The sequence below is a fragment of the Neomonachus schauinslandi genome, chromosome 12 (assembly GCF_002201575.2).
Source record: "Neomonachus schauinslandi chromosome 12, ASM220157v2, whole genome shotgun sequence".
Taxonomy (NCBI): domain Eukaryota; kingdom Metazoa; phylum Chordata; class Mammalia; order Carnivora; family Phocidae; genus Neomonachus; species Neomonachus schauinslandi.
The window spans coordinates 79,562,432-79,585,637 of record NC_058414.1 but is presented as its reverse complement, the minus strand read 5'-3'; the positions used below and the strand labels follow the sequence as shown (position 1 = coordinate 79,585,637).

General features: G+C 36.2%; 1 long non-coding RNA gene across 1 annotated transcript; it reads left to right on the top strand.

Annotated features, from left to right (window-relative positions):
* The first annotated feature begins 1,928 nt into the window (after window positions 1–1,928).
* Window positions 1,929–16,354, top strand: LOC110589024. Its single transcript, XR_002480862.1, has 3 exons — window positions 1,929–1,955; window positions 12,734–12,806; window positions 16,268–16,354. It is a non-coding gene; the product is annotated as an uncharacterized LOC110589024 (long non-coding RNA).
* Window positions 16,355–23,206: the final 6,852 nt, after the last annotated feature.

Here is a 23,206-nt window from a genome sequence, read left to right as displayed (position 1 = left end):
TGAGTTGGGTGAGGCTAGGGTAAGAACAAGAAGGGGATCTAAGCCTTACTAAGCATTGTTTCTTTAAATGGACAGTTCAGCTCCTGAGCTCAGCCTCTTGTCACCGCTGGTTTACGCATGGTATGTGAATACAGCGGTGTGAGGGAAAAGAGAAGGTGGGCTAACAGAATGCTTCCTGCTAAAAAAATAAATAGTTATTTTAAACATAGTTATTTCCACCTGCAAATACGTATCTACAGCGGATATTTTAGTCCAAATTAGCCTTGGAAATATTTAGGTAATTATTTATTACACCCTGTCTTTGCATTGAGGTGGGTTTCACTTTCATCAAATGATCGGAAATACAAATCAGAAATTAGCAAAAGATTCACATTTAATAATACGTCTTAATTATATCCCCAAGCTATAGCCCTACAGACCAATGAAGAAGTTAATCCAACCTATCTAAAAACAGCATTACTCATTGATGAAATTATTTCTTTGTAAAATATGCATTTGGGTGATTGCTTCTGAGGTAGAAAACTGGGGGTTATAGGAAGTGCCTTGCCCACAGGAGCTTCTAATCTCAAATCCCGCCCGGGGTTTGGAAAAGACTTTTTATTGGTTACAGGATTTATGAATCGCCCAGCGAACCGCCCCTGCATCCGCCTCCCGCGCCTTCAGGCTGGACCGCGGGAGACTGAGCGGAGGCAGGGCTGAGAGGAGCAGCGAAAATTCCTGGTGGATACTGTACTACGGCCTCATCCTCCCCCTGGCCCGCACCATCTACCTATAATGCGGAACTTCCAGGATACCTTAGGCCTACGAACCATCATGCATGCAGTTCGTCTTCCGCGGGCCTGGGAGCAGTAAGTTTAGCCCTAGAGACCGTGTACGCATGCGTGAGAACTGGGCCGCCGCGTGCGTGTGACGTCACGTGCGCGCCCTTCTAAACTTCCTTGTTTTTCTCTAGAGTATGGGTGAGTGAATTTATAAGTCGGTGTCGGAGTTCGTTGCGTGGGTATGAAGTGGTTTGGCTTGTGAACGGGTATGATAAAGAGACTGATTTAGTTTAGATCAAAATTCGGTGTAGTTATTGCAGAAAGACTCTTCATATTTGTCTTTAGCGTGAGCCTGCTGTGTTCAGTATCTTGCTTGGCGTTTTGTGAGCCTCTGCCTGGAGTTAGTTCAAGTCCCCGCCCTCCCGGAGCTCACCTGGCTTGGGGAAGGTTGATGCTCACACATTAAAATTTAAGTTTTGACACTAGTGCATGTCCCACTCAAGACGTTTGAGAAATGAGATTGAGACTACAAAGCACAAGTTAGTATCAGTTCAATAGTCCTCGAGATTGTATAGGGGCTGGAGGAAGGAGACAGCAGATATATTTTGGAGTAATAACCTTTTGGTGCCCAATTTGAGTACACACTGTTAACAACTGCTAAGGGATTAAAAAAGAAAACCAAATTTTTCAATCACCCTCCCCTTCCCCAGTAGCTTGTACATTTTAAAGCACAGTTTTGATAAAGGACATTGTCAGTGTAGTTTTCACAGATCCTAAAACTGGCTTTTAGAGGTACTCCTTTAAGTAGAAAACTAAATAGAAAGGCTTGAGTTTCAATGTCTTAAGGGAATGCATGTATTGATCCTTGTTATAAAATTACAGAATAATCCACTCTACCCCCAAGAGTGATTACTAACCAACTTAAAGGAAAGAAAAAGCAAAAGTCAGTCAAAGAAGCTTAAAATTACGGACTACACTTTGGGTAAAACACTGGTCTTTGTGTTTTCAGCAGCAAGCTGTCAACTGCTCTAGTTGAATTTGCTTTGGACAACATTTTGAAGCAGATCTGATATGCCACTTGAATTAGTAAAAGAAGTCAATGGAGTGCCTGAAGTTGAGCTGCTAAGTGAATTAAACAAAGTAGATTTCAGTTCTCTACAGCCAGGTTGTGATTATAGCAAGAAGTACATCCAGGTAAGAATTTTCATAACTCAGAATGCTTTTTTCTTCTAAAAGGAATGCTCATTTTTATGTTGAGCTTATTTGTAAGGGTTGTTTTAGGAATAGTTTTACGTGTGTCATAATGTTTTTGACTATTTAAGGCTATTATTCTTAATTATTTAGCAAACATTTATTGAATTCTTTTGTGATACACTGGAGTAAGTTTTGAGGGTACAAAGATGAGTGAATATGATCCTTGAACTAAAGGGGACTGAATTCTTTTGGGTTTGGACAGTTTACCTAATCTCTAATTATAATTAATAAGTTGGTGTTAGAATTGTGGTATATGAACATTTAGGAGAGAACCTTTGGTTCTGACTAGTTAGGTCAGGAAAATGGAGCTGGAACTTAAAGGATGACTGAGATTATACCTTTCATTTTGGGTATAAGCAGTCCTCATGTGCATGTTGAAGAATTTACCCTAAGAACTGTGGGAGACCCATAATAGATTTTAAGCAGGACAAAGACATTATTCACTTTGAGTTCAAATTACTCTGCCTCTTGGGTGAAGAATATATCAGAAAGGGCAAGATTAGAGGAAGGATAATTAATTAGTTAAGACATAGTTACAGTAATCTAGTTTAGAGTTGATGTTGGTCTGAACCAGGGGCAGAGGAGATGATGGGAAGGAGACAGACAAAATAGTAATAAAATAATAATAATAACAAAAGTTAACATTGAACTCTTTCTAGGAACTAGGTAGTATTTTAAGTGCTTTACATCTATCAACTCATTTAATCATCACAAAACTCTCTGGATTGGGTCCTATTATTCTTTGGCTGTAAATGAGGAGACTGCATTTCCAAAAGGTTAAGTGATTGGCGTGAGATGCAGTTGATAAGTGTAGAGCTGGTGTTAGAATCTAGACATTCTGCTTTGGAACTGACAAGATAAAGAAGCAGAATCAACAGGTCTTGGAGAACGGTTAGATGAGAGAGGTAAAGAGGAGTTAAGGAAATTTCCCTGGTTTTAAGTCCTGTCAACCCTGGGAAGATAATAGGCATGCATTTAAGAAGAAAGATAATGAGTTCAGTTTTGGATATCTTTCAGAGGTTATTAGAGGTATCCAGGTAGTAATGCCCTATAGGCAGGTAGATTTGGGGTCCTGGAGCTCAAAGGATTCCTACTCAGGGAGATTTGGGCCAAAGAATAGAATGAGATGTGTTGAAGGATGTCAGTGTTAGGAAGATAGCATGAATAAGAGATAATCCACAGGCGTGGGAGAAAAACCAGGAGAGAGTGATGTCTTATATATTTAGTAAGGTAAGTTTCAAGGAGTAGTATCAGTAACTCTTAACATAAATTGCTCTCTGGTACGCACTCTCCTAAGTGGTTTACGTATGTTCTCTCTTTTAATTCTTGAAAGAACCCTGTAAATAGATGTTATTATTCCCATTTTATACTTGGGAAAACAGATACAGGTTAAGTAATTCATCCAAGGTTAGATCCAAGATTAGCTAATAAGTGGCTGAACAGTGATTTGAATTTTCATTGTCTTTGCTGTGTTGCTGCTAAATGCTCAGGCTAAGGTCTGAAAAGATTCTGTTTGATTTAATGATCAAGAAAATGTTGGTCACTTGGGAAGACTAATGTTGCTGGGTCGGCTTTTTAGTGGTTTGAGGATTGAATGTTGGGTGAGAAAGTGAAAGCAGGAAATGTCTTTCAAGGAGTATGTTGTGTGGGGCGCCTGGGTGGCTCAGTCAACCGGTTAAGCGGCTGCCTTTGGCTCAGATCATGATCCCAGAGTCCTGGGATCCAGCCCAACATCGGGCTTCCCCTCCCACTGCTCGGCAGGGAGTCTGCTTCTCCCTCATCCCTCTGCCTGCTGCTCTGCCTATTTGTGCTCTTTCTCTGTCAAATAAGTACATAAAATCTTTTTAAAAAAAGAAAAGGAGTATGTTGTGGTATTTTGATATTTTGATTATGGAAGTCATAGTCCTGAAATAGGAGTGGAAAGTTTTTTAATTTTAGCTGAGTCAGTTTTGCATTTGGTTAACAGTGATTGGCTTTTATACTACCTACAATCAACTTCACAACTGCTGCACTAAAGTGAAATAAAACAAATTCAACTTTTAAAAATTTATCTGCATTTCCTTTCCTCTTCTATTCTGCCCTCACCCTGTCCCCTTTCCTCCGAAGTACACTCATACTCAAACTCATAGGCCATATTCACAAACTTATTCCTAGAGCAGTTTAACATCCTGAAAAGGAGTGGAAGCCCTGGAGACAGGCTGGCTGGATTCAAGCACAGATCCACCATTTACTAGCTATGTAATTGGGAAAGTAATTTTATCTGCCTGTGCCTTATCTTTTCCATTTGTAAGCTAGGAATTATAATAGAACCTACTTCATAGAAATGCAATGAGGATTAAATGTAAAGTGCTTACTTAATGAATTCTAAGCATTCAGTAAGTGCTGGTTACTGTGGTCAAGATAATGATATCATTAACATGCCTTTGGACAAGGAATTTACCTAGTCTCATAGTTCTCAGTGATCATAATGTACCATAATCTCATTGAGCAGAGACAGAATTATTTTGCAATTAGTGAAGCTCAGGCTTCAAAGACTTTACTTGAACAAGCCCAAGACCATGTTAGGGGTCTTAGAAATGAATTTGCATTTTCATATTTGTAAAATTTACACAAGGGGGATGTTCTAACCTAAAATGGTTAAGATTGCTGTCTCTTTCCATTTTGACTTCTCCTTCCATCACATTTCCTGTCTTATCCAGTGGCATTAGAATGGCTGAGAACATTTTTGGAATAGGTAGCTAAGGGGAAGTTGACTTGTGGAATAGGTTTAATGAGATGTATTTGTGTGCTTTGCAGTTACTTGCATTTATAGCCAGGATATGCCAGCTCTCCTGGTGTAGAAATGTTTTCCAGGAACATTCCCACACACTGGTTAGTATAGAAGAAAAGTATGGAGTCAGAAGTTGTACCAGGACAATGGAATATTATGCAGCCATCAAAAGGAATGAAATCTTGCCATTTGCAATGACGTGGATGGAACTGGAGGGTGTTATGCTGAGCGAAATAAGTTAATCACAGAAAGGCATGTATCATATGACCTCACTGATAAGAGGAATTCTTAATCTCAGGAAACAAACTGAGGGTTGCTGGAGTGATGGGGGGTGGGAGGGCTGGGGTGGCTGGGTGATAGACATTGGGGAGGGTATGTGCTATGGTGAGTGCTGTGAATTGTGTAAGACTGTTGAATCACAGACCTGTACCTCTGAAACAAATAATACATTATATGTTAAAAAAAAAAAAGAAGATAGCAGAAGGGAAAGATAATGAAGGGGGGGAATCGGAGGGGGAGATGAACCATGAGAGACTGTGGACTCTGAGAAACAAACTGAGGGTTCTAGAGGGGAGGGGGGTGGGAAGATGGGTTAGCCTGGTGATGGGTATTAAAGAGGGCACATACTGAATGGAGCACTGGGTGTTATATGCAAACAATGAATCATGGAACATTACATCAAAAACTAATGATGTAATGTATGGTGATTAACATAACATTAAAAAAAAAAAGTCGTACCAGGGTATGAATATATACTGTCACACCTAGCATGTGGTGTATATAGTTAGTGAATGAAAATAGGTACTGAAACTATGGAATCTGAAGCTACTTCAAGGACAATTGTTAGAAATCTCACAACTTATATAGGAGAGAAACTTAATAGAAATTTTTTCAAACTTGTCAACAGTCCTAAAAATTTACACAACATTACTAATAACGAGTGATGAAGTAAATACAATTGTTGTAAACTATCAATAACAAAAATAATTGTGATTTCTAATTTTAAATATTCGATTTCATATTAAAGAATACATTTTGTTGTGAAGGAATGAAGAGGAAGGGATGCATTTAAAAAGGATGTTTAAGATTAAAGAGTTAATAACATGGGGGACATTTAATAACACAGATCCACCATTTACTAGCTATGTAATTGGGAAAGTAATTTTATCTACCTATGCCTTATCTTTTCCATTTGTAAGCTAGGAATTGTAATAGCTAAATATGTTATTGTTACTGATCTGTAATTTCTGCAGGATTTCAGTTTTTTTGAAGTTTATTAAGACTTAATGAGGTCACCATGTGGTTTGCCTTCCTGAACATTCCATGTGTAGTTGACAAGAATGTGTTTTCAGCACATTCTGGCCTGGTGGTCTATGAATGTTAATGGTATAAACTTGTGTGAGTGTGTTTTCAGGTCTGTATTTGTACTGATTTATTTCTCCTTGTTCTATCGGTTACTAAGAGAGAGGTGTTAATACCAGGTATGAGGGCGCCTGGGTGGCTCAGTTGGTTAAGCGACTGCCTTCGGCTCAGGTCGTGATCCTGGAGTCCCGGGATTGAGTCCCGCATCGGGCTCCCTGCTCGGCAGGGAGTCTGCTTCTCCCTCTGACCCTCCCCCCTCTCATGTGCTCTCTCTCATTCTCTCTCTCTCAAATAAATAAATAAAATCTTTAAAAAAAAATGTATAATACCAGGTATGATTGTAGATTTGTCTATTTCTTCCTTTAGTTATGTCAGTATTCATCTATTTTGAAGCTTTTTTATTAAGTGCATATATATTTAGGATTGTTATTTCTTTTTGATGAATGGATCTTTTTGTCATTATCAGATGTCTATCTCTGGTAACTCTTTGAGCATCTGTTTTATGTGGTAATATAGTTCTGCCAACATTCTTAGATTAACTGGATGGTGTATCTTTTAATTTATTTATGTTTTTATATTTTAAGTATCCCTTAGATGGCATGTCATTGGGTCATGCTTTTTAATCCAGTCTGTCAATCTCACCATTTAATTGGAGTGCTTAATTTATATGTAATTTTATAATGGTGTTTAAGTAATACCATCTTGCTCTTTCATTTCCATTTGTCCTTTCTCTGATTCTCTTTCCTTCTTTCCTGAGTTCTGTGGGTTCATTAAATATTTTTTCCCCATTCTGTTCTATTTTCTCTGTTGGTTTGAACAACACCTGCCTTATTATTGTCTTTAATGGTTACTTTAGTACTAACAATATACGTTCTTATTAAAATCTGCTTAAAGTTAATATTGTACCACTTTTCATGTGACACTTCTTATTTCTCATGTCCTGCTTCATTCTTCTCACTTGACAAATAGAAGAATTTTACAGCAGTAAAATTCCATTTCCTACTCCCCTGTTCCTTGAGCTGTTATATCTGTTTGTATGTGTATTATAAACTTCACCTTACAATGTTAGCTCTTGCTTTTAAATGGGGAGTTGTCTTTTAAGGAAATTAAGAGAAGGCAAAAACATAGTCTTTTATACCAACTGACATATTTACTATTTCTGATGTGCTTTATTTTTACCAGTAGACCCAAGTTTCCCTTCATCTTGAAAAACATCCATTAGCATTTCTTGTAGTACAGCTGGAGATGAATTTGCTTAGTATTCATTCATGTGAGAATGCCTTTATTTCATCTTTGTTTTTTTTTTTCTTTTTTTCAGGTTTTTATTTAAATTCTAGTTAGTTACCATACAGTATAATATTAGTTTCAGGAGTAGAATTTAGTGAGTCATCATTTACATACAATACCAAGTGCTCATCACAAGTGCCCTCCTTAATACCCATCACCCATTTGTTTTTGAAGATAATTTTTACTGGATATAGAATCGGAGGTTGACATTTTTTTTTCCTTTTCAGTACTTTTTAACATATTGTGTTGCTTTCTGGCTTCCATTGTTTCTTACATAATGTGCCCTGTTTTACTTTTGGCTCTTAAAATTTATCTTTTGTTTTTAGCAGTTGGACTCTCATGTGCCTGGGTGTGGCTTTTTTTGGAATTTCTCCTGCTTATGTATAACTGATCTTCTTGGATCCATAAGTCAATGTTTTTCATCAAATTAAGAAAATGATTGGGGGTGCCTGGGTGGCTCAGTTGGTTAAGCGACTGCCTTCGGCTCATGTCATGATCCTGGAGTCCCTGGATCGAGTCCCGCATCAGGCTCCCTGCTCGGCAGGGAGTCTGCTTCTCCCTCTGACCCTCCCCCCTCTCATGTGCTCTCTCTCATTCTCTCTCTCTCAAATAAATAAATAAAAATCTTTAAAAAAAAAAAAAGAAAATGATTGGCTATGTTTCTTGGAATTTTTATTTTCTACCACCTGATTACTTTTTTCTCCTTTCAGGAGATCAGTTACATGTATGTTAAGCTGTTTGATATTGTCCCATAGGTCTCTGAGGTATTGTTCCATTTTCTTCAGTATTGTTTTGGTTTTTGCCTGAGTGAAATTTTCAAATTAATTTCTATTGATCCGTCTTCAAGTTCATTGAATGTTTTTTTCTGCCATATCCAATATTCTGTTATGCATAGTTAGTGAATTTTTCATTTTAGTTCTTGTGCCTGAGTTAGGGACTAGGGAAAGAATGTAACAGGAATGAGGTAGGGGCTTTATTAGTAAAATGGGTCTGATAGTGAAAGAAAGAGAATAATGCTACATTTCAGTTTTGCTTTTCTAATCAATATTCTCTGTATAGACATTTGTTTCTTACGTATTTTATTCTTATGTTTATTTTCCATTTCCCTGGTATTTTCTTTTGTATGAAATACAGTTTTATGGATTACAGTTGGTTTTCTACTTCATTGCATTTAAAGTCTTATCAAATACTTAGTATTGTCAAACTTTTTTGCATTTGGCTGACTAATGTGATGTTTCTTATGTATTTTATTAATAAAGTGCTGTGATTCAATTTTCTTTCTAACAAATTATCAATACAAGTTACTACTGAGTTGTATCTAGTTGTAGCATTTTTATTTTGTGTGCTTGATATAGAGGCATTTAAATGATACAGTTGTTTGCTAAGTTCTTTTCTTCTGATTATGCAGTCTGCTAACTACCTATATTTTTAAATATTTGTTCCTACTTGTTGTATTAGTGAAATATTTTTCAGTTTTAGCTCTTTTATTACAATAATTCCTTTTAGCTGTAAGTGAACATGTTAGTATTCAGTGGGGTTAAAACTAGGAAATACCTTTTACTTATTTCTCATGATTATCACATTTTCATGAACAATGCTCATTTATTTTAAAAAGTTAGGTCAAAGTATATTTCTGTTCTTTCATATATCTGAATGAGTCTCTTATTTTTCACCTGTCAGTTTGAATACTTACCCTTTTTTTAACCTGCAGATACCTCTTATATATGTTTCTTGAATTTTGTTAAATGCATTTTACTGCTTAAATTCATTGTTTTTAGTGTACAGTTCTGCAAGTTTTGACAGATATGTAAGAACATATAATCACAAACATAATTAAGCTGTATAAGAATCTGTCACTCCCCCAAATTTCATAGTCAGCTGCTACTCCAATTCTAACCCCTGGCAACCAATTTTTACCAATTTTCTGACAGTATACGTTTTGCCTTTTAAGAATGCCATGTAAGTGGAGTCCTGTACTATGTAGCCTTTTTAGTTTGGCTTCTTTCACGTAGCATGGTGCATTTGAGATTCTTCCAGGTTGTTATGTTGGTCAGTACTGTTCCTTTTTTATTGGTGACTAGAATTCCATCACAGTCCATTTCTTCATTCCTCAGTGTAGCAGTATTTGGATTCTTTCCAGTTTTTTTATAATGATGAGTAAAGCAGCTATAAACATTCATGTACAAATATTTATGTAAACGTAGGTATTTATTTTATTTGGGTAAATGTCAAGTGGTCAAGTAGCTCTCAAGCAACAGTGTATAATCCACATTCTATGTTGGTGTGCTACATACAGTTCAGTAGATTTGGTTGATCGGGAGGAGCCAAATAGATTAGGTTCATACTGTGCACAAAAGCATTTGTATCCCATCTGAGAGGCACTGACCTTAGGAAAACTCCACTCTTATATTGGGGGTGATACATTTTTAATATCTAATATTAATTCACTTTTAACCTGAAAGCTAACATGAGATTTCTGGAGTATTGGCCAACTATAATTTTTACTCTCAGCAATGACTGCGTCAGTTTTCTATCCCCCATCTTCCTCATGCAAGGCAATATGGTGAGGATCACAAGTCTTTCTGTGTGTGTAAAGGGGATTTCTTGCACTGTAGAAAAGGAACCTTGAAATTATGAATCTGGGAGTTTATATAGGACAGCTCTCCAGCTTTACCCTCCCCTCCTGACAGAAAAACCTCATCTCCTGAATGTAAATACATCATTTAGAATGTAAAGAACTGTCTCTAGGGTTCATCCCTTATTGAAATGTAAACACAGAACTCTGGGGACATAAATCCCCCTGGAAGTCTCTCACTATTCAGTCATCCTTGAACTTCCAAAGCTTATTGTTTAGTTCAACTTCCATTTTTTCTTTGCTCACTTCAGCTAAAGACAGGAACAAATTATAGACTATCTTTCTAATGGGATAACTCTTATTGTGAGTAAAACTGCCTACTTAATTTATAACTGAGGGCCACATAATAACTGAAAGTGTTTCCTTAAAAACTCGAATATTTCTTACAACCATCCCTAGGAGCAAATCACACTGGTTTTTTTTTTTTTTTTTGGTTGATTTTTTTTTTTAATTTATTTTTTTAATTTTAATTTTAATTAATTTATTTATTTTTAAGATTTTATTTATTTATTTGAGAGAGAGAGCACATGAGAGGGGGGAGGGTCAGAGGGAGAAGCGGACTCCCTGCCAAGCAGGGAGCCCGATGTGGGACTCGATCCAGGGACTCCAGGATCATGACCTGAGCCGAAGGCAGTCGCTTAACCAACTGAGCCACCCAGGCGCCCTTTTGGTTGATTTCTGCCTTTCACATAGGAAGCACAAATACTGAGGGCATACATGCTACCCTTGGAAACAAAGAGTTCACAGTTGTTGGGGACCCTCCAGAAAGGACAGAGGTCACTCAGGCGGCACAGGTTGACTGGCTCCCCTGTGTGCTCTGCCAGCTGGGAAGCCTCACGGCCCCTAGTTCACGGTACTTCAGTTTAGTCCTTGTTTGCAGAGAGACCACTTGAGAGCAGTCAGTTAAATCTGGCCTACCTGTCCAGTTCATTTGCCGTGTAAGAGTTGTAGAAAAGTTTGAAAGTATCTTACATGGAAGGTACAGGAGCTGGGCCATGCCCTACTGGCTCATGGTTGGGGCCATCAGGTGAGGGATGCAGTTAGTTAACTTTCAGAGTTCCCTGTAGTTTGTGAGAGCAGCTCCAGAGTGCCTTTTCCTTTGGGGTAAGGGAAAGGCTTCTGGAATAGTTATGAAAGACAAAGATTAAAAAGATCAACCTGGGTCTTGTGGGTGAGGTCTTCTAGTGATTCTGCCCTGTCCCTAGCTGTAGATCTGGCCCTCACACCTGTATACCTCTTTCTCCTTATCCCTAGAAGGGTAAAGAGTGTTTTTTTCTGCAATGCATTTTCATCAAAGCTCTAATGAGATTCATAGGTTTGTTGTCTTTCTCCCAGCAGTTTAAGGACTTTGTTTTGAAAGCAAGATGGGGAAGACTCAGGCAGGCTTTCCTACAGTAACTGCTAGCACCCTTGCCCTGACTCCTGGCCTGACTTTGTCATCAGGTTTTTGGAGACGAGCTTGTAAGTGGGTGTGAATTCCCCTTGTGTTTGCAGCTCCCACAAGCTCCATGTCTTCTCACTAGCCCACACTTGGCCTTCAGCAACTCATTAAAAATGTTAGATGAATTTTCTGACAAATGTCAGGCAGCATTTGCCATTTACTTCAGGTAAGCAATGCTTACCACCCATCTCTCCTTGGGGATCTTCTCTTTCTTAAGATTTCTGATTAGTTGGTTGCTTTGTGACCTCAACTCACTGTTGCCCCTCTCTTATTGGAAGTACTTCTCTTTTCTTAGATTTCTGGTTAGTCAGTTGTCTTCTGACTTCAGTTCCCTGGTGGGTCAAAAAAAGGCTGAAATTTCTACATTGTCCAACTTTTTGTTGTTCTTTACAGCTTTCTACCTTCTAAATGGAACTATTTTACTTTTGACCGAATCATGCATAGCTGATAGCCTTACTTTAATTTTTTTTTGATTCCTGTCTTATAAGTAAAATTGGTGTATGAACATAGGTTTTGTTGTTGGCTATATCAAAGTCTGGAATATTAGTGTGGGAGATAATGTATTAGAGATCCATTTTTAAATTTTACTAAATACATTTTATTTCTGTGTGGAAATTTTCAGAGACCTATAATGTATTTATTCATAGGATCATTAAATTTTAGAGCCAGAAGAAAGCATAGAAACTACCTAGATTAAATACTTCATTTTATCTGAGAGATGCTGATTAAATAGCTTTTTTAAGGTGACAGAGCTGGTTAGTTACAGAAGAATGAGGACTAAACTTTGTGTGTGCTTTAGTTCATTGCTTTGTCCACACTGCCCTTATTTATGAGATTACCAGTTTGCATTTTTTAATTTATTGTTTCTTTCTTTCTAGGAGCAAACTCTTCATTTTTCTTCAGTAGAAACAACCTTATAGGGGTTAACATGAAACTGAAGTTGAGCCAGCTCATCTTTATCTGTAAAATGAGAAATTGGATAATATTTAATAATAAGATTGTTTAAAAAATTAAGTTATGACCCTAAATAATCAGGCCTTCTGAAATTTCTTTAGTAAAATCACTTTCATTTCTTAAATATGACTTGAACATAGTACTTTGAATTTTTTTGAAAAAATAAAAGCTTATTGCTTTTAAAATAGATTTTCTAATTTTGACTTATCTCTTGGTGTTATAATAAGCTCTTTTGGGTTTTCTGTATAACCATTTTTCTCTCATTTTAGGGAAAACTGTCACTTATTTCTTCTTTAACTTATGGTGGAAACAGAACAGCTGTTTTGAAGATTGCCCTACAAGGTATACAATTTAATAAGACCGTTTCTGCTTAACCTTTTCTTATAATCTACAAATGGATAACTTAATATATGTACACACATAAGCACAAAAATGATTTCTAATGGGTAATACATACACAGTAGTGTAAAGAACCTTAGAATGAAATTTTTTTTCACTAAATTTTTCTGTACCATCTATCCTCTCTCCCCTCACCCATTTCTTCTATTTTACTTCAGATTCCTTTAATCTCATATCTAAACTGTTACAATAGCTAACTGGTCCCCCTACTTCTGGTTTCACTAGTGTGACCTAAACAGCTTAGCAAACTTAACTTCTAAAACACTCCTTTCAGCATGTTATTTTTTACCTAGGTGTAGTTATATGAGATTATGCCTTCTTCCTAGTAACCCTGAAATAATCCTGGTAGGCTAGGAAGAGCTATGGAGTATTTGAGGACCAAAATAGATCTCATCTGAAGCCTAAAATTGGATTGAAGAATGGCCTGCAGCAGTGAATGGGAAACAGACTTTGAACTACAACATTCTGTAACTACTGAAAACCAGTTATATATTAGACACTGTTCTAGGTATGGGAGATATAGCAGTGACCAAAATAAAGCCCTTGCCTCCATGAAGTTTACATTTTAGGGGGGTAAATAAATTCAATAAATAATTACATAAGTAATATTAGGTAGAAATGTGGTCTGAAGAAAAAAATAGCATGATAAGGTAGTGGGCCTGATGAATCATCCTTTTGATACGTTGTTAGGTTTAATTTACAAGTATTTGATTAAGGATTTTTACATCTAAGTTTATGAAGGATATTGTTCCATGTCTTTCTTTTCTTGTAATGATTTTGAGTGATTTTGGTATCAGTGTAATGCTGTTCTCCTGAAAAGAGCTGTTAAGTGCTTCCTTCTCTTCTCTATTCTGGAAGAGTTTATCTATAATTGCTTTTATTTCTTCCTTAAATGTTTGTAGAATTCATCAGTGAAGCCAACTGTACCTGAAAATTTCTTTATGGGGAAGTTCCAAACCCTAAGTTCAGTGTAATTTATGTGTTAATAGGGCTTTTCTTTTTTATCTTTTTTTCCTTGAGTAAGCTTCAGTAGTTTGTGTTTCTAAAGGAATTTATCTGTTTCATCTTAGTTGTCAAGTATATTGGCATAAAGTTATTCATAATATATATTTGATATACTTTTAATGTTGGCAGGGTTTATAGTGATGTCCTGTTTCATTCATTGATAATTTGTGACTACTCTTTCATTTTTTTTCCCCGATCATTCTGGCTAGATATTTATTTTATTGATCTTTAAAATCAGCTTTTCTTTTCATTGATTCTTCTCTGTTTTTCGGTTTTCTGTAACATTTTACTTTCAGTTAATCTGTTAATTCCATTCAGTGTACTGTTAACTTCTAATACTATATTTTTCAATTCTGAAAGTTCATTTTGAGATTTTTTTTTATATCTTCCATTTCTCCTCATCATGTTCATGGCTGGTAATTTTTTTACTGGATACCAAACATTTAGAATTTTATATTAGCAAATGTTGGATTTATTTGTTATCCATCTTTTAACTATTATGTGTCTTTATTTTGAGATACATTTAATTTTCTTGGAATCAGTTTGATTAGCTTTGTTGGGGTGGGTATAGAACAGCCTTTATTTTCAGGCTAATTTGGCCATATCACTAAGGAAATACCCTTCTGACAATTCTACTCTATGCCTTGTGTGTGTGGATTCCATTCTGTCTGGTTGAAACAAGAAAATTCCTAGCCCTGCGTGAGTCTCAGAATTGTTCTGCCTATTCCTTTCAAGTGGTTCTTCCTCTTCATGAGGTACTTGCCTTCCATATACTTGAAGATAAATATTCATCCAAAGACCCGAAGGCACCCATCTTCAGATCGCCAGAGCACTCTCTTGTTTGTGCTGCTGTCCTGCCTTCAGCACTCTGCCCTGCACATTCTAGCCACCTTGGTATCCTCATATCTGAACTCTTCTGAATTCAGGGAAGGCTGCTGAGCTTTGTTTAGATTTTAGCTCCATTTTCTGCTGCCTGGAAACTCTCCAGGAAGTAAGATAGGGATATTGCCTTATTTTCCTTCTCAGATCACTTTCCTGCACTCCCTGTTGTCTGATACCTGAAAACTGTTTTATATATTTTTTCTTAGTTTTCTAGTCATTTTAAGACTGGAGAATAAACCCAGTCTCTATTAGTCCATCATGGCCAGACACAGACATCTGATAGGTCATTTAAGATATTAACAGTGTGTTATGTTATGGTTAGAAACCACTGTGCTTTTGTATTTGAGAAACATTAGTGTTTCAGTTTATGTATACACTTGGTTTGAGGAGTTGAAGAGGTCAGTGTCAGCTATGTGGTAGTTGATTCACTATGAGCGCCACCAGACCTGACAGAGTAGCAGATTCAAGAGTTCTAGGTTACACAAAAAAGACTATCATTTTGGGAAAGATCTTTCATATACTCTATAGATGCATAAAAATCTGATATGATGGCAGTTTCTTGGAGTAGTTGAATATTTGAAAGCTGATATGAATGAGTCTTTCCTCAGATGGTATAATTCAGTCTTAGCATTTGGCCCTGCTGCATTGATTATAGAAGGTGATCTCTGGAGAATGAACATTGTGGAAATTCTTTTTTTTTCCCCCAATTAAATTTCATTTTTAAAATTATAGTTTGGTCTTTACCCACACTCTGCTCTTTTACTCTTTCATTTGTGCATGCTGGAGGAGAAAATACACTTACCTATATTAAAACTTACTGTGCTGAGGGGTGCCTGGGTGCCTCAGTCCATTAAGCGTATGCCTTCAGTTCCGATCATGATCCCTGGGGTCCTGGGATCAAGCCCCAGGTCGGGTTCCTTGCTCACCGGAGAGCCTGTTTCTCCCTCTCTCTCTCTGCCTGCCGCTCCCCCTGCTTGCGCTCTCTCTCTCTCTGTCAAATAAATAAATTAAAACAAAACAAAATAAAAACCTTAATGTGCAAAAAAAAAAAAAAAAAAAAACTTAATGTGCAAAAAAAAAAAAAAAAAAAAACCTTAATGTGCTGACACTATAGATTACTAGAAGCTCAGAAAAAGTAAACTACTTTGGGAGTGATACGTTATATAGTATAAAAATTGAATAATTATCATATTCAGTTTCTTTTTATTATAAACATGGAAGATAAATAGAATGCAGTTATTTTATGCTGTTAATGTGATATTTATAGAAATTTATAAAATGTATTCTAGTTGAAGCTTGTTACAATTTTGGTTTTAGTACCTAATAGTATTCTGTGCATGATCTTTGCAATACTTAAGGTATTAAACTAAAAGTGAATTATAAAAATTTTAATTATCTTTCATAATTATATTTTGAAATAACTATAGTTTTTAGAATGTAGTTGTCATCAATTTTCTTGTGTGTGTAAAACTTGTATCTAATTAGTATTTTTTCTGTATGTGTGTTTTTCTTTATAGAACAAGAAAATTCAAATTCAGAGATCAACACCATCAATGTATTATTTTTTGGAAAATTAGCAAAGGACTGTGCAAAAGTTTTCTATGAAGGGGTAAATTATTTTCTTGTTACTTTTTGTTTTAGGAGTAGATTTTAAATTATTGATGTTACATTCATCTTGTAGATCTTTTTTTTTTTTTTTTACATTATATATTTGCAGGTATGTAAAAAGGATACTTAAGCAACAGCTTTAAAATTGCAACATTCCAAAGAGGTTGTAAAACTTATCACTGACATAAAAAGGGATAATATTTCCTTTCACTTCATTTTAATATTTAGTATTTAACAGAATATCTTAAAGATATGTACATTTTCCCCTCAATTAAAAAATAATTCTTAACAACTAAAAAATAATATAAGCTATAACTGTATTTTTGTATTTTCTGATCATTGTTTCAAAATACATGCCTGTTAAATCCAAAATACTACCAAACTGAACCAACAGCATATTAAAAGGAGTGGACACTATGACCAAGTGGGATTTATCCCAGGAGTACAGTTTGGTTCAGCTTAAAAAAATTAGTCCTTGTAACATATCACATTAATAGAAAAAGGGAAAAAACAGATGGTCATCTTAACTGATACACAAAAGGCATTTGATAAAATCCTATACTCTTTTGTAATCAAAACACTTGGGAAACTAGGAATAGAAGGGAACTTCCTCAGCATACTGTAGGGCAATTATGAGAAACTCACAGGTAACGTCAAACTGAGTGGTGAAAGACTCAAAGTTCCTCACTAAGATTAGGAACAAGACAAGGATGCTCCCTTTACCACTGCTCTTCAACATTCCACTGAAAGTTCTAGCCAGAGCTAGTTAAATAAGAAAATGAAATAAGACACCTAACTGTAAAGGAAGAAGTAAGACTGTCTGTCTTCTCAGATGACATGATTCTGTATTTGAAAATCCCAAAGAATCCAAAAGAAAGCTGCTGGGCTTGATAAATGAATTCAGCAACATTGCAGGGTACAAAATGGACACATAAAAATCTGTTGTTACTATACACCCACAATAAGTGATCTGGAAAGGAAACTATGAAAACAATTCTATATGTGTTAGCATCTGAAGGACTAATATACCGATTAATAGATATAACCAATGAGGTGAAAGATTTCTACACTGAAAGTTAAAAAAACATTGCTAAAAGAAATTAAATAAGAGCTAAATAAATGGAAAGACATCCATGTTCTTGGGTAGGACAATATTGTTAAGCTATCAATACCAACAAAAGTGATGTGTAGATTTAGTGCAATCCCTATCAAAATTCTAACAATCCTTAGAAATGGAAAGGTTGACTCTCAAATTCATAGACCGTTTCAAGGGGCCCTGAACAATCTAGGAAAAGAGTAACAGAGTCAGAGGACTCACACTTTATGATTTCAAAATTTACCACAAAGATACTGTAATCAACAGTGTGGAACTGTTATAAGGATAGACATGTATACCAACAAAACAGAATTAAGGGTCAAGAAATAAACCCATTTATCTATGGGCAATTGATTTTTGACAAAGATCCTACATCCACTCAGTGTAAAATGATACAGCCACTGTGGAAAACAGTTGGGCATTTCTTCATAGAATCATGGTATGACCCAGCAACCCCACTACTAGGTATGCAGACAAAATAATTGAAAAGAACTCGAACAGATATTTGCATAGCAGTGTTCAGTGCAGCATTACAGTAGTCCCCCCCCTTTATCTGTGGGGACAGGTTCCAGGACCCCCACTGGAAGCCTGAAACCATGGATAGTACTGAACCCTATATGCACTGTTTTTCCTATATATACACACCTATATGAAGTTTAATTTATAAGTTAGGCACAGTAGGAGATTAAGAACAATCCCTAATAAAACAGAATATTTATAGCAATATGCTGTAATAAAATTAATGTGAATGTGCTTTCTCTCTCAAAATATCTTATTGTACAGTGCTCACTCTTCTTGTGATGATGTGAGATGATAAAATGCCTATGTGAGCAGATGAAGTGAGGTGAATGGCGTAGGCATTACGATGTAGCGTTAGGCTACTACTGACCTTCTGACAGTATGTCAGAAGGAGGGTCATCTGCTTCTAGACCACGGTTGACAGTAGGCATCTGAAACCATGGAAAGCAAACTCATGAATGAGGGGGACTACCTCATTAATAATAGCCAAAAGGTGGCAATAACCCAAGTGTCCATTAGATGAATGGATAAAGAATGTGATATAGTCATATAATGGAATATTATTCAGCCATAAGAAGGAATGAAGTTCTGATACATGCTGTATCATGGATGAACCTTGGAAAGGTTATGCTAAGTGAAAGAAGCCAAACACAAAAGGACAACTATTGTATGATTCCACCTATATGAATATGCGGAATAGGCAAACTCACAGAGACAGAAAGTAGATGAGAGGTTACCAAGAGCCGGGGTTGGTGGGGGGAATGGGGAGTTTTTGCTTAATGGTTAAAGAATTTCCACTTAGGATGAAGAAAATGTTTTGGCAATAGGTAGTGGTGATGGTTGCACACATTGCGATTGTAATTAATGCCACTGAGTTATACGATTAAAAATGGTTAAAATGGCAAGTTTTATATTTTGCCTCAGTTAAAAAAAATACATGTCTGCAGTGCAATATTTAGGCAATACGGATCTATAATAGAAAATGAGAGTCCTTCAAGGTTCTTATACAGAATACTTTCTGCTAGAGAAAGGTAGACAGTGAACAGATAAACATAATTTTTCAAGTGGCAGACAATGCTGTGGAGAAAATAAAGCAGTGGGAGAGAGAGATGTGAGGATATATTTTAATTTGATGAAGACTCTGATAAGGTGACATTTGAGCAGAAACTTGAAAGAAGTGAAGTGGTCCTTAGATATTTGGAGTAAGAGTATTCTTGACCAGGAATTTACAAGTACAAAGGCTCAGAAGTATGAGTGCATGTTCCAGACACAGCAGGGGGTCAGTGTCTAAATCCCAGCACATGTGACTGGGGCAAAATGCTTAACTCTATTCAGCCTTTTTTTATTTTAATCTTGAAAGATTAAAAAATTCTTTAGGGGCGCCTGGGTGGCTCAGTCATTAAGCGTCTGCCTTCGGCTCAGGTGATGAACCCAGGGTTCTGGGATCGAGCCCCACATCGGGCTCCCTGCTCGGCGGGAAGCCTGCTTCTCCCTCTCCCACTCCCCCTGCTGTTCCCTCTCTCGCTGTCTCTCTCTCTCTGTCAAATAAATAAATAAAATATAAAAAAAAAATTCTTTAAAAATTTTTTATGTTTAAAAAATTAATCTTTAGATTAAAATCAATAAAAATTTTAAAATCTTTTAAGAATCAAGATAGGAGTAATAATACCTCTCTTTCTGGATTGTTGTTAGGATTAGAGATAAATGTACCTACTGCTGGAACTACGTGGGAACTCAGTGTGTGGCCACTGTTGTTATTATTGTTATGACTTTTTATCTTAGTGTAATTGGATGCATCCCCAATGAGGAAAAGCAGGGTAGAGAAAGGGCAGCTGGGTCTGAGCCCAGGAGTGTGGCTTCCAGTTAATTACTGGATTTTGAGTAACCATTGATAATCTCTAGATGTAAATTTAATCAAATATAAAGTAAGAATGTTGGATTAGCTGAGAATTCTGAATAATTCTGGCATACTATGGTTTCATAAACTGATCTTTTATAAATAATTCAGTGGACTTCAGAAATGATGCTATTTTTGTAAAACCTGTCTTTGGAGTCTAGAATAAAGATTTATTTCACAGAAACTGTCAGAACATCTACCTTTTTTTTTTTCTTCTAACAAGTATTTTGGAAATAGATTGCCAAACTCAAGTTTTGTGTTTTTTGCCAAAGCTTCTGTAAAGAGGTGGTAAATCAGTTAATGTTTTCCTAATCTATAATTTGAATAAAGGAAAGGAGAATCAGTGGAATGATTTTTCCCTTCTGTGAAAAGTTTGTTATTAAATTCCTGGTGTATTTTAAAATCTTACTTTAGAATTTAAGGAAATAAGGTATTTTCTATGTGATTCACATCCTAAAACTACTATGACATTTCATCAGACTTTCTCTTAGAATGGTAAGTAGAGTAATTATAGGTACAATTTTAAAAATTGGAGATACATAGTTCTAATCTAGTTGGTATGGCACAGCAAAGTTCCAGAAGCAAATATACTGAAAAAGAGGTGTGACCTGACAGTCTGCTTCAGGCCACTCAGGTAGGGTAGGAATCAGTAGCTCTATATAGCTATTTTGATGGGGCACTTTTGTGGGTGCCTCCAGTAAAGGGATGTTGTCATTACTATTATTCCTATTATTCTTATTCTTGCCCTTGAAGGCATGACTTTTTTCGGCTTAGGTAAAATAATTAATATTCATGATGACAGTTCTGAATTATTAAGAATTCAGTGCTCAAGAAGATCTGAAGTCATGCCATTTTTTAAGGGCCATATTCTTCAGAAATGAGGTGGAGAGGGAGGAAAAGGGAGAGAATATGGATGAAAGCGAGAACATTAGGTGTTTAACGGGAAGATTCACTCATTTAGAAAAACAACATATCATTTTTCCTTTGAACTAGAAAGTGGTATGTTACAATACTTTGTTGAGATAGGGGAAAATGAAAAATACATCAGTTCAGTGACTAATTTGCGTGTGATACTAAGCTATAACAGATATTTTCTCTGACTCCCCATCCTTCCAAAAAAAAAAAAGTAAACAAAACCAAACAAATGCTGTTAACAGCTTCCTTATTCTTCAGGCTGCTAGGTATGCACAGGGAAGTTTTGCCCTAATACATTGAATTAGTAATACTTAGTTTTCATGAATTACAGAATATATGAAATAAATATGAAATGTAGTTTTATGTTCTTATCTCAGATGAACTCTTTCCATTCTGTAAAGAGGTCCACTTTTTTTTTTTTAAAGATTTTATTTATTTATTTGACAGAGACACAGCGAGAGAGGGAACACAAGCAGGGAGAGTGGGAGAAGGAGAAGCAGGCTTCCCGCCGAGCAGGGAGCCTGATCCGGGACTCAGTTCCAGGACCCAGGGATCATAACCTGAGCCCAAAGCAGACGCTTAACCTCCTGAGCCACCCAGGTGCCCCAAGAGGTCCACTTTTAACAGTTTTAAAGATTTTGCAGACCAGGGCCAGGAAGTTATAGTTCGCTACCTTTCGACTTGCTAAGATCATTAAAGTTGCCTTTCCTTTCTTCTCTCCTGATATTTTTTAATAAGTCAGACATTAAACTATCTGCTTCAAATTCTGGCCAGAGAAAAAAGACAGCTTAACGCATGGTAAGGAGGGAGGCTCTAGCATCTTTTTTTTAAGAGTCAACTAGCTGTAAAAATTAAACCCACTTAATTTTTGTGAAAGGACCATCAGTTTGTAGATGAAGATGAGTATTCTAGGGTGCAGGGATCTTCAGTGAACCCCCAGTAGTGTACAGATCATCAGAAGAGATTTTTTTTTAAAGATTTTATTTATTTATTTATTTTTTAAAGATTTTATTTATTTGAGAGAGAGAGAGAGAGAAACAGCATAAGAGGGGAGAGGGAGAAGCAGGCTCCCTGCTGAGCCAGAAGCCCGATGTGGGACTCGATCCCAGGATTCCGGTTTCATGACCTGAGCTGAAGGCAGTCGCTTAACCATCTGAGTCACCGAGGCACCCAAAACTTTATTTATTTATTTGAGAGAGAGAGAGGGAGAGTACAGAGGGGAGTGAAAGAGAAAAGCAGACTCCTTTGCTGAGCTTAGCCGAGTGAACCACCCAGGTGCCCCAGAAGAGGTTCTTGAACCAATTCAATGTGTATGTAAACGTATGTATGTTTTTTTTTTTTCCTCTCTGAGAAGGCCATTTTTAACTCTTCTCTCATTCTCAGAAAGATCCATGAACCCACAATCATTAAGAACTGCTTTTTAAGGACAGAATTTCATATGATTCTATTATGGTGTATAGTTGAGTTAGTATTGAAGTTCCAAGAGTAATTAGTTATGTGCCCACATTATACAGAAATAATAATGATTTGATATTAGAAATTAGTGTCTTATAAAAATCCTGTATTATTTTTAGTGAGAAGTCCTATAACAAACCTTAGCTTTACAGTGGCTATCTTCATAAAACTACAAATGACCATCACTGCGGAGGGTTACTAAAGGCTCAAATGATAAACATGTATAGAAGCACTTTGTAATCTATAAGATTCCATACAAATGTAATATCCTAAGTATTGTTATAGAACTTGTAGTAAGTGGAGATACTACTCTAACTCCACTACTGTATTCTTTTCCTGCCTCAGGAAGATAGTGTGGACTTGGATTAGATCTTGTAAATAATTTGGTTTAGAAGATTTTGTTCTTTTTGCTTGGTCTTTTTGGCTGGTCTTGAATGTTTTAAAAAACATTCAAGCTGTGTGGAAGGGTATAACCAGAAAAGCAGAAGCTGCCCCTTTTCCTCTGAAGCCACTCATATTGCCAACTGTGATAAAATTAGATAAAATCACTGCTTCTTTATCTTGCACCTTTCCAGCTTTTATGTGTGTGTGTATATCTGTATATTTATGCATGTATGTATATATCTATATATGCATGTAGATAAGCTTATATATGCACATTTTTCATCGAATGACAGTACTTATTCATGTTTTGTAAATTGCTTTATTTTACAGCATATCTTGGACATCTTTAGAGAAGGGTTTTAAAAATAAATACATGGTATTGAATATTAGGGATCTGTTTATATTTTAAATACATTTTTATCTTTTTCCTTTAAGATTCTTATATTAAATTATTATTTGGAAACAAAATAAAAGGGTTATAATACAGTGAATTAGAAAAACACGTGCAATGCATGTACAAAACATGTACAATGTATGAGATAGTCGTATTTTACCTAACTGACATATGAAAGGTGTTTCTGC